Raw genomic sequence first — 18,076 nt, forward strand, 5'->3', positions numbered from 1 at the left:
AAGGAAGGAAGGAAGGAAGGAAGGAAGGAAGGAAGAAAAAGAACAAAGAATCAATCATGACAGAAAACGCCAGATTTTCCCCCAGAATCCAAGACTTCTAGGTAACCTTCTTTATGGCACATGGCTACTATCTTCTGACTGAAGCTACATAAATATCCACAAACCTTCTCAGGAGAACGCTCGGAGAGAATGAATTACTGCCACTGGTTAATTTAAAAATGTCAGAGCACAGATTTTTGGCTTTGATGCGGCAGTCCAGATATATCAGTGTAGAATGCAGACAGGTGTCCTGGGGCACGGGAGAGTCTACAAACAGCATTTGAAAAAGGGACATAAACGGACTTTTCACTGGCTTATGCACTCTACGCCAAAATAAGTTGATGGGAATCTTTTCTAATCTGTCCCCTTGCAGTTATGATTTAGCAGTGTTTTTACCTATAACTTCTTTGGACAGATAGCAGTGGAGCTATTACTTGGAACTCATTGTAGGAATCATCACCTACCAGCCACTCTGCAGGGGTGGGATGTCCTCAGTTATTTCTAGGGTAATTATCTTTTTAATAGTTGTTTAATATTCTGGTTTATCTTCAGATTGTATAAATCTTTCACCTTTTAAAAAATTGTTTAGACGCTGTCTTCTGCCAAGAGCTGGTGTAAAACGGACATCCTTCCTTTGGCTCTTAAACCTTCCTTAAACATTCCTTTTACGTATACAATCGTTAAGTCCAAAGTTGTGATGACTGTTTTCTTGGACTTTATCTTGGCTCTTCCTTCCACTATATCTTCCTCAAGCTGCCATCTCTCAAGGTGGTATGGTGCGTAAAGCATTGTCAGGTATCACACTCAGATAGGGTGATGTCTACAAGGAGAAATATTGTCACCTAATGATGCTTAAACCAGTCACAGCAAGGAGAATCAAACTTATTCAGCCCATGTAGAATTTACTGCCTGGAATTATGAATAGACCAGCATCTCCTAACATGCTTGGTTTTGTACAAGATGGTGTATTTCTCAAATGCTGGACTCTTTTAAGAGAGAGGAAGAGTTAATGGACGTTAGGCAATTTAGAATATCTTAGTTCTGTTTTTCAAAGACTGGTACTATTTCAAAGACTGGGCTGGGGATTTAGCTCAGCGGCAAAAGCACCTGCCTGGCAAGCGCAAGGTCGTGAGTTTGGTTCCCGTTACCTGAGAAAAACCAAAAAAAAAAAAAAAAAAAAAAAAGACTGGTACTATTGCTTTTTAAACTACAAATTACATTTTGTTTACATTCAATATTATTAATTTAGTTTGCTATGGATTATTTCACTAAACCTACAATGCATAGGGAAGCATATCTTTACCAACAATATTTGGACTATAATTTTTCTGTAACCAGACTTAAAGGTTCGTGACACTGGTAACCAAGAATCAAATTTTCCATGTCTAAGTGCCAGAACATATAAACTTATAATCCTTTCCATAACACCAACACTTCCATCTAGCTTCCCCAGTGATTAGATTGCTACCAGACTTTTTTTTCAACATAAGAAGGAAAAGTTGGGCATGGTGATGCCTGCCTGTAATACCAGCATTTTTGGAGCTTGTGTCAAGAGAACAAATTTGAGCCCAGTCTGGGCAACTTAGTGACTGAGCCAGATCCTGTCTCAAAATAAAAAACAAGCAAGGAAAAATGATTATGGATATAACTCAGTGTGAAGGCCCCATACTGGCTTCAATCCTAAGGACAACAACAAAAGTGGGGGGAATAAAAAGTGAGTTATGTGTGCTTCTGCAGTATATTATTCTGCCCAACAAGACAGAAAAGTTTGAGAATTTCAGCTCTGAACAGGAAATCCTTGTTGGCTTTTCTCTACCATGAAAACAGCAGATAGATCCCCTCTAGTAGTATCATCCATATTGCCTTCACTTTTAGGGTAGAAGAGACTCATTTTCTCCATGTCTTCAATCTGGAATTGGCAGAATCAAGATAACTATATTAGTCACCTTCTGTTGCTGGGACAAAATAACTGATACCTGCAACTGAAATAAGAGGAAAAGTATATTTGGCTTACAGTTTTAGAGGTTTCAGTCCATGGTACAAGATATAGTCCCTCTAGTCACGCCCATGACCCCTCCACACACACCTAAAAGTGTGCTTTCCTAATCTCCTAGACATTTTTCAAGCCAATCAAGTTGACAATCAAGATTAATCATAACAATTGCTTTATTCATTTGACCTTCTCTCACTTCTTTTACAAAGCACAAAATCAAGACCAGGAACTAAGCATACAACTCATCTGGCTGAAGTAATGCAAGATAATCATTGTTCTCATTAGGCATTGAATTAAAATACAGGCATTTAAACTGTACATGCTACAAGCCAGGTGTAGTGGAGCACGCCTGTAATCCCAGTACTCGGGAGGCTGAGGCAGGAGGATTGTTGTGAGTTCCAGGCCAGCCTGGGCTACAAAGTGACCTCAAGGCCAGCTTGAACTACATATCACAACCCTGTCTCAAAAAGACAATAAATAAATAAATAAATAAATAAATAAATAAATAAGTAAGTAAACAAACTGTGTATGCTACAAAGCTCAGGGCCTCATCACATCTTGTTTAGACTACTCTGCCTGCTGCTTACTGCATTTGCCTGACTCCTCAAATCCACCTTGTCCACTTTGAGAAACACAAATCTGATCCTGACACATCCCTCTCTGTGATCTTTGTAGTCGTCTTTCTACAAGACAAATGACCACCCTTCCTCCTTTCCGATCTGGCCTCGGCCAGTCTTTCCAAGTCCATCTTTCACACTAATTCCCAGGAGAATTCTACCAGGCACTGATCTCACAACACCACCCTCAGTGTCTTCACCATGCTCCAAGCTTCCTGGCCCGCAGCTTTTGCACACGTTGCTTCCTTTCTGGAGAAAGCAATGCATGTTCAGTTTCACCAAGTGCTAGTTATCTGCTATTAATTCTCCAATTTGCCCTGTTCTTACCATCCACATATTGTAGGTGTAGCTTTCATCCCACATCATGTCGGGTATTTGTTGACAAAATTTTCTTTCCTACTGCTTAAGAATTTCTTGAGGCACATTCATCTTTGTATCCCAGATATTAGTACAGAATAGGCAATTGTTATATTTGTCAAATGATGAAATAATGAATAGTATTACTGTCAAACAGCATGCTTTAGGTAGAATCCTCTTTATATAATTTTGTTCAAACTGCCCAATACATTAAAAAAGCCATGTTTTAAATGTAGTGCAGGGGCTGGGGATTTAGCTCAGCGGCAAAAGCGCCTGCCTGGCAAGCGCAAGGTCGCGAGTTCGATTCCCGGTACCGGAGAAAAACCAAAAAAAAAAAAAAAAAAAATGTAGTGCAGTTTTCTAACAGGATAACACAGAATGGCAATTGTCACCAATATTAGAAGAAAAAATTTTTCCACAAATGGGATGGAAAATCATCTATTTTCATCTGCTTTCAGTTCTGTACAGTGGGAATATTAAACACTTACCAGTCCAATTATTTGAATACAAGATGACCAAAAATTGCATGCTTTTTGTTAATTTTCATAAGATAATCTAACAGGAAGTATAAAAACTACCATCTTATCAAATTTACTCAACACTGTACAAGAATTGACTGGTTGAAAGGATACCTGCCTGAGTGACGCTTGGGAGAGTCAGCACGTCAACGAACACACTGCCCGAGTGACGCCCAGGGTAAACTGTGGAGAGGTTAATAGTGTCTACCTTGTAGTGTTCTTGGGAGGATTAAGTGAGTTGATGTATGAAACATGCTTCAGAAGAGCACTTAGTACAGGCTAAATCTCTGCTATTCTCCATCAGACTTCCGTGTCCTTTCATACTCGTTAAGTTATAGGGAATCTTTGCTTAGAGGTATTTCAGTCATTTGTGATGCAGAAGTGGAAAGACAATAATTTAATTCTCACTATTGTTGCTTTCGTTTTGCAAATAGTATATCTGGGACAGGAGGGAAGTGGGTCACTGGCTCATCAACTGCTTCTCAGAGAACAATCCAGGGCAAAGCACAGTAGCGTTTCTTGCAAGCCAGCCAGACCTAATGAACTGTGTTTATGCAGAGAGAAGAAACCAAAAGAAGTGACCCAGCACCTAGCCCAGATTCTGCTCTATGACAAGCACGTGATAAATCTCTGGAAAGTGAATAAATAAAAAGGCATACACGAATGAGTGAGTGAAGAATTGAGAAGTCACTGAAATGATTTTATATAGTTACTGGTTCATATACCTGATGGGAAATCATCACCCAGTAAGTTGTTTTTGAAATAAACTGAGCTCTGGATGGATGGCCATTTCATTATAATATCCAATTCTTTTAGCTGAATTTACTGAAATTATGGTCTTTCAGCCTTCTTCACTGACTGTGCAAACTTGGCTAAAAATAAGACTTCCTTGCCCTTGGACGCTGGGCCTGTTTTTTTAGCTAGAAAATGCAGACTTTTAATTGGTGTGTGCTTTACTGGCCCCTCGGGTATAATAACGAGCCTTGGCTCCTTTCACTCTAGAAACTTTAGAACTGAGAAACGCTTGTAGCCCTGTGGGTGAGATGAGATTGACTACAGGTCTGTGCTTTCTTTGGATTTCGCAACAAGACCTGTGTTGTTGCTTTGACCCACAGCTGCCACCAGCATTTGCCTGCCGGGGGCAAGGGCATGCACCTATCTCCTGGCGAGAGGGCCACAGCATGAATGCGCTTCTCAGAGAGGAGACGAGATAAGACGACTGATAGAAAGGATGCTTCAGCTAGTATTATTCAGGAGTCAAAATTCTAGCCTCAATGCCACCCCTACTTGGCCTTGTTATGTAAGTATAGCTTTTTATGTGTATGTAGTGTGTGTGTGTATCGTATTTGCAAAAGAATGTAAAATTGTATATTCAGTTCTCCATATTTATGGCTTCCACATCTGCGCATTCAATCAACCAAAGAGCAAAAAGTTTGGGAGACTTCTATGATGTTCTAAGAAGTGAAACTTGAATCCTGTCTTATACTATACTACTGAATTCACTAGGACAAAGGGCAGTATGGCAATTGTGTTAGGCATTATAAGTAATTTAAACACGATTCAAGGAGTATGGGAGGTTGCATAGGTTCTATGTAGATACCATTTTTATGAGAGTTTTGAGCATTTATATGAGAGAAGTCCTAGAAAAAATCTTCCATAGATACCAAGGAGTGATTTTATAAACTTTAAAAAATGTATAGCAAGCTACTTAGCCTAAATGATCATAGAAGAGTATACTTAAAATAGACTTTATTATTTTTCAGATGAAGAGGCTAAATGTCCTAAATCACATACTTGTTCAAATCTGGTTAGAATTGACTATTAGATGCTCTAAATTTAGCTAAAATATTTGTCACATGATATCATGTATAGTAAATAAATAATCTATTCAATATTAGCAATTCAATATTAGCAATTACACAGAATCAGTTGCATCTGAAATAGTCTACATGAAGAACTCGAGTTCATTTTTTTTGAGACAGGATCTTGCTGTGTAGCTCAGGCTGGCCTTGAACTCACTAACCTGGGCTGACCTTGAACTCCTTGTGATCTTCCTGCCTCATCCTCCTGAGTGCTGGGATTACAGGCATGTGCCACCATGCCCGACTCAAGCTCATTTTCTGAAGAGTAGCCTATGCACTAAGTACTAGGTATTTCGAGAACATCAGTGTTCCCAGAAGAGAAAAGAGAAGCTCATCAGAGTATTGCTAGCAGTTACCAACTCCTATCTCCTTGGATATGTGGAAAAGCTGTATTTCCAAATGTCTTTCATTTGCACTGACTTGGGAACCATGAATGAGGTTGGGAAATGCAGTATGTGTCCAAGTGGCCTCCTTTGCTACCAGGCTGAGCCATATCACATGTAACACTGTATTCATCTCTTACAGCCTCTCTCCCTGCCTGTGCGGTTGGAAGCGGAGGACTCTGAGATGGGAGAACACTTCATGCGGCAGAGACAAGGTTTGAGGAAGAGCTGCCCATCTTTTCCAGGTGTGTGACCTGCAAAAGAGTTTATTAAAGCAAAAGAAGATGAAGGAGAAGGAGAATAAGGAGAAGGAGGAGAAGGAGGAGAAGAAGGAGGAAGGAGGAGAGGAGGAGGAAGGAGGAGAAGGAGGAGGAAGGAGGAGGAGGAAGAGAAGAAGGACGAGAAGGGGAAGGAGAGGAAGAGAAAGAGGAAGAAGGAAAGAAGGAAGGAAGGAGGAAGAAGAGGAAGAGGAAGAGGAAGGAGAAGGGGAAGGAGAAGAAGGAGAAGGAGGAGAAGGAGAAGACAAAGAGCAACTAGTACTGTAAAAAGCCCTGAAGAATTTACAGCTCTTTGGTACAGAAAATCACCCAATTTTTCAGGGTACCCCAATCCCCATCCTTTTAGTGCACCTTTGAGGACACCTGCAGCTTGAATCTGTAGCACCCTTACCCAACATCTAGGTCTCTCTCTAAGCTCCCTCTATCTCAGGACTAAGCTGATTGCTCATTTGCCCATGGGACAGGCAAGAAGTGCTAAGAAACTGATGACTTTAGGCGCAGCCCTTAACTAATGGGGTAGAAGTTGGGGGGCAAATATCTCAGTTTTCTTGCCTATTGAGGGAACAATTATCAGGTGCACTCTGCTTATTTTTTTCTGGGACCTGTGCAGGACTGAGCCCCCGTAGTGACTCATTATGCTTTTCTTCCTTCCCGTCCTATTCCACAGCCCTCACCATGCTTCCTGGGCTCACTTCTCAGACATTAATACCTCCCAAGTCCTCCCTCAGTGCCCTGTGCTTGGGTGAAGCTGAATGAAGACACGGAAGTCGGCATTTAATTCCCCTCACATCAGGAGGAGACAGTTGAACGGGTAAAGTATGTAGATTAAGATTTTTAAGACTTTAAATTCTAATTCTGTCTATAGTTCTAGTGCATGAATTAGTAATTAGAATAGTCTCTTTTTTTTTGGTTTTTTCCTGTACCAGGGATCGAACTCACAACCTTGTGCTTGCCTAGCAGGCGCTGTGCCACTGAGCTAAATCCAAGCCCCCTACAATAGTCTTAATTGCCTAGTATTTCAAGGAAATTGCAAGGAATAATTAATAATCCAAAAATTATTTGCAAATGTTATTTTTTAAATGAGATAGTTTTAAAGAGTGTTTTCAGTTTAGAAAAGTAAACCACATTCAGTGTATAAAATTGGAAAACTGAAGAACCTAAAGAGGAAAATAAAATGAATTCATCATGTATGCTTGCTTTTAAAGCTTGGATGGATAGCTTTTTGGTGTTTGTTGTTGTTTTGTTCTATGCATTCCGTACTTTAACAATATGAGGTCACATTGTATGGATAGTATTGTAACTTGATTTCTCATTTACCAAGAAACAAATGTGAATTTTCAAGGTACTCCACAGTTATTTTTGGAACGGCATTAACTCCATCAGTCTGCAGCATACAAACTGATGTACCATATCAATATTGTATTTTAAGGTAAGCATAAAGTCATGAGTTTGATCCCCTGTACCACACACACACACAAAATAATTGTACTTTATTCTATCCCAGGCCCCCTTGGTACACTAAAATGAAAGTATTCAAAGGTAAGAAAGAATTCATATTTATGTAGCAAATTCCATGAGACCAGGGCTTATCTTTTTTCCCACTTTGTAATAGCCAGAGTTTAGAACAATGGTTGACATAATAAGCTTTCAATAAATATTTATTAAACACATGAATAAACATAGTATATGACCCCCACTCATTGATCCCATTGTATAGTCACTATGAAGAAAAGGTCAGCATTTTACAAGCGTTTTGGTGAACACCAGGCTTCCGGAATGGCTGCATGTTGCACTTGATTCCTTCGCTCATGTCAAATGTTCCTTATGTCCACAGACATCAGCCCCGCTATTGCGCAAGACCTAGGGCTGCTGAGCAGTGAGGCTTCATTGCCATCGCTGGAATTCTCGCTTTCTATGTCACATCCTCATAAATCATCCGCAGCAAGTTACATCTGTCAAGGCAATTGGGGGCCTTTCACAATGCTGTAACATAGACTTCATTATGGAGACTTGCTTTGCTGCTAGTTTAAATTTTCAATAATGTAGCCACATGCCTGCCATTCAGTGGAGGCCACAGACCCATTATCCAAGGGCTTATAGTCCACAGTGTCACCACCTTCAATTCCCCGAAATCACCAGAGGCACTGAAAATAGAGGCTCTGGCAGCGCTCCATTCTCTCCCACAGTTCAGACAGGACCTTCAGGACTGATTTACTCTTAGTTTCTGCTTCCTGAAGGGTTTTAGACCCTTGAGAGGAGCTGGAGGAGCTGGACGGACCCACCTCCATAATCATGAATGTTAATTGTCACCAGCTGGTGATCTGATGATTTTGGATGCCACCTGGATGAGCCAGCTCCACGTGGAACATGAGACTCCAAAAACTATTCTTAAAGGTTTCATTTTAACTGAGAAAAGGTGTCTCTGGTAATCTTTCCCAGGGGACCTCTGGGCTGTGGCAAGTGTAGACAGTGGGTGAGCTCAACTCCCAGGCGGGGCCCTGAGCTACAGTGTGTTGCCTTATTTTTTGGTGGCAACTTCCATTTCCTTTCAGAAATAAATGAGCTTCCTGGCATTCACTTAATGGCAGTAATTCATACAGAGAGGCAGAAGCAACTTATGCAGGAGGAAAACATAGCAGCTGTGTCATCACTGATATAATCCCCATGACATCATCTTTGTATCTCCAAGGAGCTGTCACAGGGTCTCGGATGTAGAGGACATTCACTCCAAGTGAGTTAAATAGAACTGAGGAGACTAAGCATTGATGGACGTGTCTTTGTGGTTGGCTTTGTATTGTTTTGGAATAACTGGAGCAGATTATTCCAATGCATTACTGTAATCCCCCAAAACAAAAAAGGAAGCAGTAATTAGCCATCTAAAAAGATGCTGTTAGTAATTGTGCATGGGTCTGATCCCTCTAGTAGGTACGGTATTCTATGCGGGCTGCTAATTTGTAAGAATTAGAACTGGGTGGAAGGAGTGCCCACTTTTAGCATGGTTTCCACGGAAGGAGGTGGCGGGAGATTGTACAGAGAACTAGTGAGCAAGTCAGTGGTTAGAGACACAACCACCCACTGAAACTTGCTGGGCTTCAGTTTCCTCCTTCATATCGCAACGTTAGATCATTGCAGAATAGGCAAATTCTAAAATTTTCTGAGGGACATAGTAATATACTTGTCTTGGTTACTTTTCTTTCATTGCTGAGACAAAATACCCAATGCCCAAAATGAAGGAAGGAAATGTTTATTTAGCTCACGGTTTGTGGAGGTTTCAGTCCATACTTGGCTGGCTCCAAGGTAGAGTGGCACATGGCAGAGGGCAACAGTTCATGACAGCAGAACAGCAAAGCAACAAGAGCAAAAGGGGGGAGTGGCAGAGAAGAGCAAGCCTCTGTCCCTCCGTTGTACTATAAGCAGGCTGCCCCCACCCGGGGGTTGTGTAGCACTCACACAGTCTCCTTGCCCTCCTCTTGCACAGGCTCAGGATGAATACAAAGTTAGCACCCTGGCTCCCTGCTGAATCACATAGTTAATCCTCTAAACTTCTCAAACTGACACAATGAACAACATCCAAGAAGAGTAAGGGCATGTCCTTTTCACCCCAAGATGCAAAACTGCTGAGTCACTTAGCCCAACCTCTAGACTCCCCAAGTTGACACAATGTATCAACCATAACAATACTTAATAGTGATACAGAAAGACTAAGAAGGACAGAAAAACCAATCTTTAATAATATATTTCTTGAAAAATGTCTTCCCATTTATAGCAGAACTTGGAGTAAACAGCCAATACAGATGAAATGCCAGAAAATAACAAATGATTTCCAGGGTAATACAAAATGGAAAAACATTTTAAAATGATTTATGGTAAGGAAAAGAAGTTCTATCTGAAGATCTCAGTGAGTGAGTTCTCAGTGGGAGTGATTCTCAGCAGCAACTTGGAGCACGCAGTATTCCAACACTACACAATACACCACTGTCTCTTTGAGACAGCTGCCTGGTGTCCTGACTAGTTCTCTAAGCCAGGGGTCCCCAAACCCTGAGCCACTGAATAGACTGCACAGTAGGAGGTGGGCAGCAGGTGAGCGAGCAAAGCTTCATCTGTAGAGCTGATCTCAATGCTCACATCACTATCTGAGCTCCACCTCCTCTCAGATCAATTGTGGCATCAGATTCTCACAGGAGCTCAAACTCCACTACAAACTGCACATGCAAAGGATCTAGGTCCCATGCTTCTTTTGAGAATCCAGTGCCTGATGATCTGAGGTGGAGCTGAGGCAGTGATGCTAGTGCTGTGGAGTAGCTGAAAATACAGATTAATGTTAGCAGAGCAGTTTGACTGCAGAGTCCATAATAGATCATTTGTTTGCCCACTCATGTCAAAACCCATCTGCAGACTCATATCAAGGTTAAGCCCTGTCTGTACGGTTCACAGTTCAGAACACGGAGCCAGCAAGTGAACAACCCACATGTACATATGGGGATAAGCATTAGAGGGTGCTGTCTGGTTTTTTATGGGGTTGTGGATTTTCACAGAAATTATCCCAGGGGATGTGACCTCCCAAGCAGGGAAGGATCGTTGGAGGTATGTGTGGGGTATGGGTGGAACAGTGTTCCAGCTCAAGAGAGTCACCCTTGTGGAGGCCCCAGAGGAAGGCATGACACCCCCCAAAAAACACATGTACCCCTTGGGGTGAATCTACCACACCCCTGAGCCTCAATTTCCTCATCAGAAAACAAACTGGATGAGTAAAATAATCCCTTTTAGGTATGACTTTATGAGAAATTCCAACATACATTTCTCACTCCCACCTGCCTTGTGTACTGTGCTCAAAGCCAGACCCTTCATACTGAACTATATCCCAGCCTTTTATCCATCTATGTATCTGTGTGTCTATCTACCTATCATCTGTCTTATCTATCTATCATCTATCTATCTAATCTACCTTTCCATCTACTTATGTCTACCTATCTATGGTATTGGGGATGGAACCCAAGGCTTTTGCACTGAGTTACATTCCTAACCCTTTTTATTTTGAGGTAGGGTCTTGCTAGCTTGCCCAGGCTTGACTCAAACTTATAATCCTCCTGTCTCAGCCTCCCAGAGTGCTAGGATTACAGGCATGGGCCAAGATGCCTGGCTCTTCCTTTCAAGAATTAATTCATTAAATTGTTTTGGTCTCTCACTCAGTCTATGATCATTTGTAGTGCTTCCTTTAAAATTTTTCAGCAGAAAGAATTGAAATTAAGCACTTGTCTGAAACAAAGTTATTTGTCAAAGTATAGAAGGTGTTGTACATAACATGAAATTACATTTTAAAAACTTTGTTTCACTTCATGAAGCCAGAGAATCTGCAAAGTAAGGAGACAAAATATGGATGAAGTGCCTAGAGAAAAGTGTGACGGACATTTCAAGGACATTCTGGTATCTCCTCTGGCCTTAGGGAAACTGTATGCCCAGAGCACTGAGTTGGACTGGGTAGAAATTTTTATTCTCCAGCCTTGAGGTGCCTCTATATCAAGTGTACAAGCTCGAGGTTTCTCGCACCTTTACTCTCTAACAAAAACACATTTTTACATCACCTGAGCTTCCGGCAGGATCATGAGGGGTGGCGAGTATTCAGTGCAACACAAAGCATCCATTTCAATGAACATCCCTCAAATTCCTGCCTCATCAAACAACAAGGCGAAGTCTTTTCATCAGAACACGTCTCCTTTTTAATGTGAGTTAAACATGACTTCCTTTCCGCACTTACCCTTGACCTGTTGCAAACTTGTTCAGGAGAAGCGTTAAGTTTCAGCAAGTGGACAGAAAACCCTCAAAACTCCTGAACCTACTCCCCAGCACTACTTCCTGACCTTTTTTTATAAAGGATTTCCTTGCTTGAAATTCTTTAATACCTAAGAAAGTAGGAGATACATGGATTTAGAGCACATTTTTGCCTAGGGCAGATTTTTACCCTTGATCTTCCGGAAGAAATTTCATACAAATGACTCATTCTTATCATTAGCCAATGAAGCAAAGAATGGTCCAGAGCAAGCTTAGTTCAAATAGTCTTTCAACTATGATTATTTGTCACATTAATATCTCCAGTCTTCAACTTCTTTTTTTCATCTGAATACTTTATCATTACCCCATCTATAACTCTTACTGTCCTTTCCATTATTAGTATAGATTTTTAATAGGGTAATTCAGATATTCAAAAAAGCATAGGAGAACAATAAAATAAACATCTGTTAGTTCACCTATGAATTTAAGAATGAAAACATTTTACAGGTAAACTGAAACCTCCTGTCTCACCCTACAAATCCTCCTCAACATATTACTTCCTTAAGCTCCACTTTCCTTAGTTTGATGTTATCATTCCCATGAATATCTTAATGTTTTTACTAATATATATTAGTAAAATATTGTGATTATTTTACATGGGTATTAAAATAAAGATTAAATTGCTATTGCACTAGGGGCCTCAAAATATACCTGGTTAAATGAAATATAAATGTATTTCTTCTCCAAATGATCCTTTAGAATTTTCTATTTTTTCTCTTGGTACTCACTAGGAGAAGTGAGACAGCTCCAGGGCATGGAGCCTGTCATTTCTGCTTGTATCCATTACCCTAAACTTGGCTACGTAGATGCTCCAAGGTGCCAAGGAGAATGGAAAAGTGAAGAGAAAGGACTGTGAGGGGGCAAACAACTCACAGTTTGCCCAAATACACATTATTATAGTGCATGCTTGTATTGGGCAGCTTTCCTGACACTGGGGCGGAACTCCTAACACCTACAATTTAAGGAGGAGAGGTTTAATTTAACTCACGGTTTCAGGAGATTCAGTCCGTGGTTGACTGGCTCCGAGGCAGGAACAACACGGTGGAAAAGCTTGGCAGAACAAAGCTGCTTAGTTCATGGCAGGCAGGAGGCAGAGCAAGGGGACAGTACTGCAGAGGAAGGGGCCGGGGACCATGTACAGTTCCCAAGGCCACACCGCTATGTCCCACCCAGACTCATCCAGAAGAGTACTCCACCAATCTTTTAGGTGGTTGCCAAGCCAGACAAGTGGACGCAATCAACCTTAACTATTATGGTGCTTTAAAATGTCATTAAATTTAAATTAATTTCAATCTCATTAATTTGGGCCAGGGATATAGCTCAGTGGCACAGTGTCTGCCTGGCAAGTGCAAAGTCTTAAGTTTGATTCCAGTACCAAAAAAAAAGTCATTAATTTAAAATATCATTAAATTAAATTACTTCCTAGGTAGTTATACTAGGTTGGTTAATGGTCATTCAAAGATAGCAGGTTCTAGAACATGTAAATATTACCTAATAAGGAAAATGGGGTCTTTGCAGATATGATTAGGCTAAGGAGTTGGAGATGGGAAGATTATCCTGATTATCCTGCTGGGCAGCAAAGATGTTCCTACATATTCTTATAAAAGGCTGGGGGAGGGAGATTTTAATCATACCAAGGAGGAGGAGACTGAGCTGGGAACTATGCAGCCACAAGTCAAGGAATGCTGGCAGCCTCCAGTAGAGGGAAGAGACAAGGAATGAGCCCTACCCCAGAGCCGCTGGAGGGAGTGCCCCCTTCCAATACCTTGACTTTGGCCCAGGGAGACTGATTCGAGACTTCTGGCGTCCAGAATTAAGACAAAATCCATTTCTGTTATTTAAAGTCACCAAAGGTGTGCTACATTTTTACTGGAAGCAAATATGGCAACTTGAGTTTTCTTTTTCACTCACGATTCTGAGGCTTTTCCAGGTTGTTAGATGTAATTATAATGAATTTGCTTTTCTCTGTCCATAACAAGTTAATAGACCTTCAAGTTCATTTCGCGAATTCATTATTACTCCCTTCCAAAACACCTGTGCAGCTATGTAAATTCTTATTCATGTTGTCTGGTGTGTATATGAAGTTTCATTAGAATACCATGAAGGAATGGCATGTCCAAGTTACAATATGTGGGTCATCAGCTCTACTAGGAATTGCCAGGTTGCTCTCTGAGGCACTCATTTCCCTCCCAGCAATAGCAAAGGAGAGTTCCCAGTACCTTGACCATAGTGGGTGCTGATAGACTTTTCTATCATTATTTATCTGCTAGCCATAAATAAGTATCTTATTGCTTTTTGCGTTTCCATTTCCCACACTGAGGCCAGGAGTTTTTTCCTACTGAGTTAAGCTATCCAGTGAAGATCAGCTCAGTTTTGAACCTTGGTAAAAATAAGGCTTAGACTAACTTACATTGTTTTCTCCTAGGTTTACTATCAAACGAGCAAACAGTCAGCAGAAAGGTCAGCACGATAGGAACCACAGAGCGCTGCAAGTAGGAAGCCCTGATGGGACCGGGGCACACGCTCCTTCCTGCGGCTGCCGTGCTCACCCCCACACACACTCACAGCCTAATATAGACTTTTAAAATGTGCTATTGCTTCCTGAGTTTGCACAGATGATTCTTAATTTTATGATTTTTTCATAGTCTTATCTTATTTTTTGACTGTTAAAGACCTAAGTGGTTCATGTGGTTGAAATAAGAGGAAACTTCTGGGAAAGTAGTCGTGTTATCAAAACATCAAGGCTAATGTTGGGTGCAGCGAGGCATGTGCACTTGGGGGTATTAGGAGAGACAGATTTTAAAACTTAGAAGGCAGTCAAGCACGATCCTATCATCTGAGATGATGACCACAGCTGGTAATATTTTTAAAAGACATCATATTTGTATTATACTTACACATGGCCCTTGTGGAAGGAGGGAAGGAAGGAAGCGGGAAGGAAGGAAGGAAGGAAGGGGGAAAGGAAAAGGAAAAGAAAAGAAAAAAGGCAAGCCCCTGTCAGTAACTGTGGGAGACAGAGGATGCTCGGTTATGCTCAGATTCGAAGGGGGCATGTGTGTATAGAGAAGGAAGAATGTTATAAAATAGAACACTCTGTTTAGCACTCTATTTCCTTATTTAGTTTGAAATCCAAACATGTTCTGAGGAGAATAACAGATTAAAGCCATCGCAAAGAGGTGGAAAGGATGGTTCAACATCCACGATTTTCAGCATAGTCTCACCTAATACACCAGGCTGACCTCTGCAAACGCCAGCTAGTTCTGGGAGATGTCGGCGAGCTATCACCACAGATTTAACCAAGTTGTAGTTCTAGTTGCAACTGCTGTGCCAGATGTGATATATTTATTAGGGAAGATTTCAGAGCACTGGGCACACGCTGCAAAAACAACTACGAGTCTGAGCGATATATTCTTTCACATACTTATAAATAAAGAGGACAAAAAGCAACTCACATTTACACAGGATGAATAACAGTAAACAATCAGTCTTCTCCCACATGTTAATTTTCCTGTTCTCCACCGTAACATAACAGACTATCTGGACATTTCACAGACTATCACATGGACTATCACTATGTTGGTAACATCATGTTAATTGGATCTGATAAGAAAAAAAGTACTCTAGCCAGGGATATAGCTCAGTGGTACAAGCACCTGCCTGGCAAGGGCAAGGTCCTGAGTTCAATTCCCAGTACAAAAAAAGAAAGAAAGAAAAAAAAAGAACTCTAAATAATTTAAGAAAAAATTTATGCTACACAGAAAGACAAACCCTTAATGGATTAAAGGAATAATCATATTTGGAATGTTTTTATTTTATTTTATTTTTTATTTTTTATTTTCTGGAATGTTTTTAGAAGTCCAGTAATGTGAGGCACCCAGGATATCCTCTCTAAAATAAAGAAGAAGAAATAGCACTTTGTACTTTGTACTACTAAGAAAACAGCACAATACTTGGTAAGTCCACGAGAAAAAGCTTACTTTCTGCTTATGATATAGCTACAACCTTTTAATCCAGAGACATGGAAGACTGATAGCTCTGAGTGGGGACAGAACATAATTGACTTTGTACCAAGTCCAGGCTGTGGAACAAACAGCCCTGCTGTGTGAACCATAATCCCCAGCAGATTTCACGGTGCTGGAGTTATACATGGTAGGGGAAGAAACCATATGAAACTTCTGACAAGCTCCTTTGGGAGAATTACTCTGCGTACATCCAGAGTTCCAAACAGGTCATGTAATCTGCCTCCCCCAAACCCACACATCATTTACCAAGCAGCTCTTCAGACATGTTTTGGAGCTGTGGTCCAAACTAAGCATCTAACCAAGAGCTATTAAGTGATCACACAGTCAGGATTGCCATCACTAGCTGAGCTAGTTATGTGGTTGTGCGGCCCCCACACGCATGGAAACCGTTGTAAAATGGAAGTTGTACATGAGAAATGGAGATTTCTATGAGGAATAGTAGGTTGATTCAGTGTATGAAAATTACTCAGTATAATAAACTATATTAAAACAATAAAAGATAAAACCACATTTCAGTCAGGGTTTACAGGGGAATGTACTTAAGATAGGACACATAATTTATAGGATTATTTTATAATATTCACCCGAGTCAAATGCAAAAGTGTACAGGAGCTCTGTCCACATACTAGAGATCCAAGAATCCAGCTGAGGGTCTGGATCCCACGGCAGCGTCTTCCATGAGTCCAGCTGAAGACCTAGAACCCAGGGCAACGTCCTCCGTAAGTCCAACTTAGAGCCCACAACAATGTCTCATGCAAGTCTGTATCAAGGATTTGCACTGGGAAGGCCCAAAAATCAGTGGTGGAAGCTACAAAATCTGCACCAGCCGGGTAAACGATCTGTGCCAGCGGGCTGAGGAGCCAGGAAGTGACTCTCAAGATAAGGTCCAGGCCTACCCCAAAGAGAACTGCAGCCATCCTCAGCGACAGTGAAGACCGAAGATCCTCCCACAATGAGAACAGCTGAGTTCATATCAGGAAAACCAGTGTGACAAGATTGAAATCAACAGCACACCATCTTTCCCTGTAGTTCTCTTTTTATGCTGTTGGCAACAATCCTCAGGTGGGCCTCCCACACCCAGCACCACACTAATTCAGTTCACCTGGGTGTTACAAGTTAACCGCTATTTAATCCACCACAAACCACATGACCATTTCAGTAGATGCAGAAAAAACTGACAAGATCCAATACCCTTTCATGATAGAAAAAAAACCTACACAAATTAGTACTAGAAGAGAACTTCATCAATTCAATAAAAATAAAAGGCACTTATAAGAAGTCCACAGATAATATCATACTGAATGGTGCGTGAATGAAAGCTTTTCCCCTAAAATTAGGAAAAAGACAAGGATATCCTCACAACTGCTAGTCAACAGTATGCTGAGAGGTTCTGTCAGCGTAATTATGCAAGTAAAAGAAAAAGTATCTAAAATGGAAATAAAAAATAAAACCATCACCATTCACAGATTGTGGTTTTGTATATGGAAAGTCCTAAGGAATCTATAAAAATCCATTAAAGCTACTAAATAAGTTTAGCAAAGGTATGGGCTACAAAAATCAATATATGAATGTCAACTAGCAAGGAACATTCTGGAAGCAAAAATAAGAAAATAATTCAATTTTCCATAGCAGATAAATATTTTTGGGGTAAAGCTGGGCACAGAGGCATGTACCTTTAGTCCCAGCTACTTGATTGATCTATAAGGCTCTTCCTCCAAATTGATATTTTTGCATCGGGTGTATTTTCCTCTTTCTTCCAGTTTCCTGTTTTAAGCAGATCTTCTCTGCATCTCACTAACACGACTCCTCCTCTATTCAGCCATGATGCCCCCAGTCCCAGCTACTTGACAGACTGAGGCAGGAAGCTCACTTCAGTCCAGAAGTTTGGGGCCAACCTCGGCAGCATAGTGAGACCCCAACTCAAAACAGAAACAATAGCGACAAAAATAAATAAATAAATAAAATATAAGTTTCAGATAAATTTAATAAAGAAGTGCCAAATATGTATACCAAAACCTGCAGAATATTGTTGAAATAAAGAAGACCTACATAAGTGGAACGCTATCCTATATTCATGGACTGGAATTTTAATACTGTTAAGAGGGAGATATGTCCTACATTCATATGAAGAATAATACAATCCCAATAAAACTCCTAGCTGCCTTTTTTTTTTTTTTT

Source organism: Chinchilla lanigera, unplaced genomic scaffold (genome assembly GCF_000276665.1).
Source record: "Chinchilla lanigera isolate Chin_1 unplaced genomic scaffold, ChiLan1.0 scaffold00020, whole genome shotgun sequence".
Classification (NCBI taxonomy): Eukaryota; Metazoa; Chordata; class Mammalia; order Rodentia; family Chinchillidae; genus Chinchilla; species Chinchilla lanigera.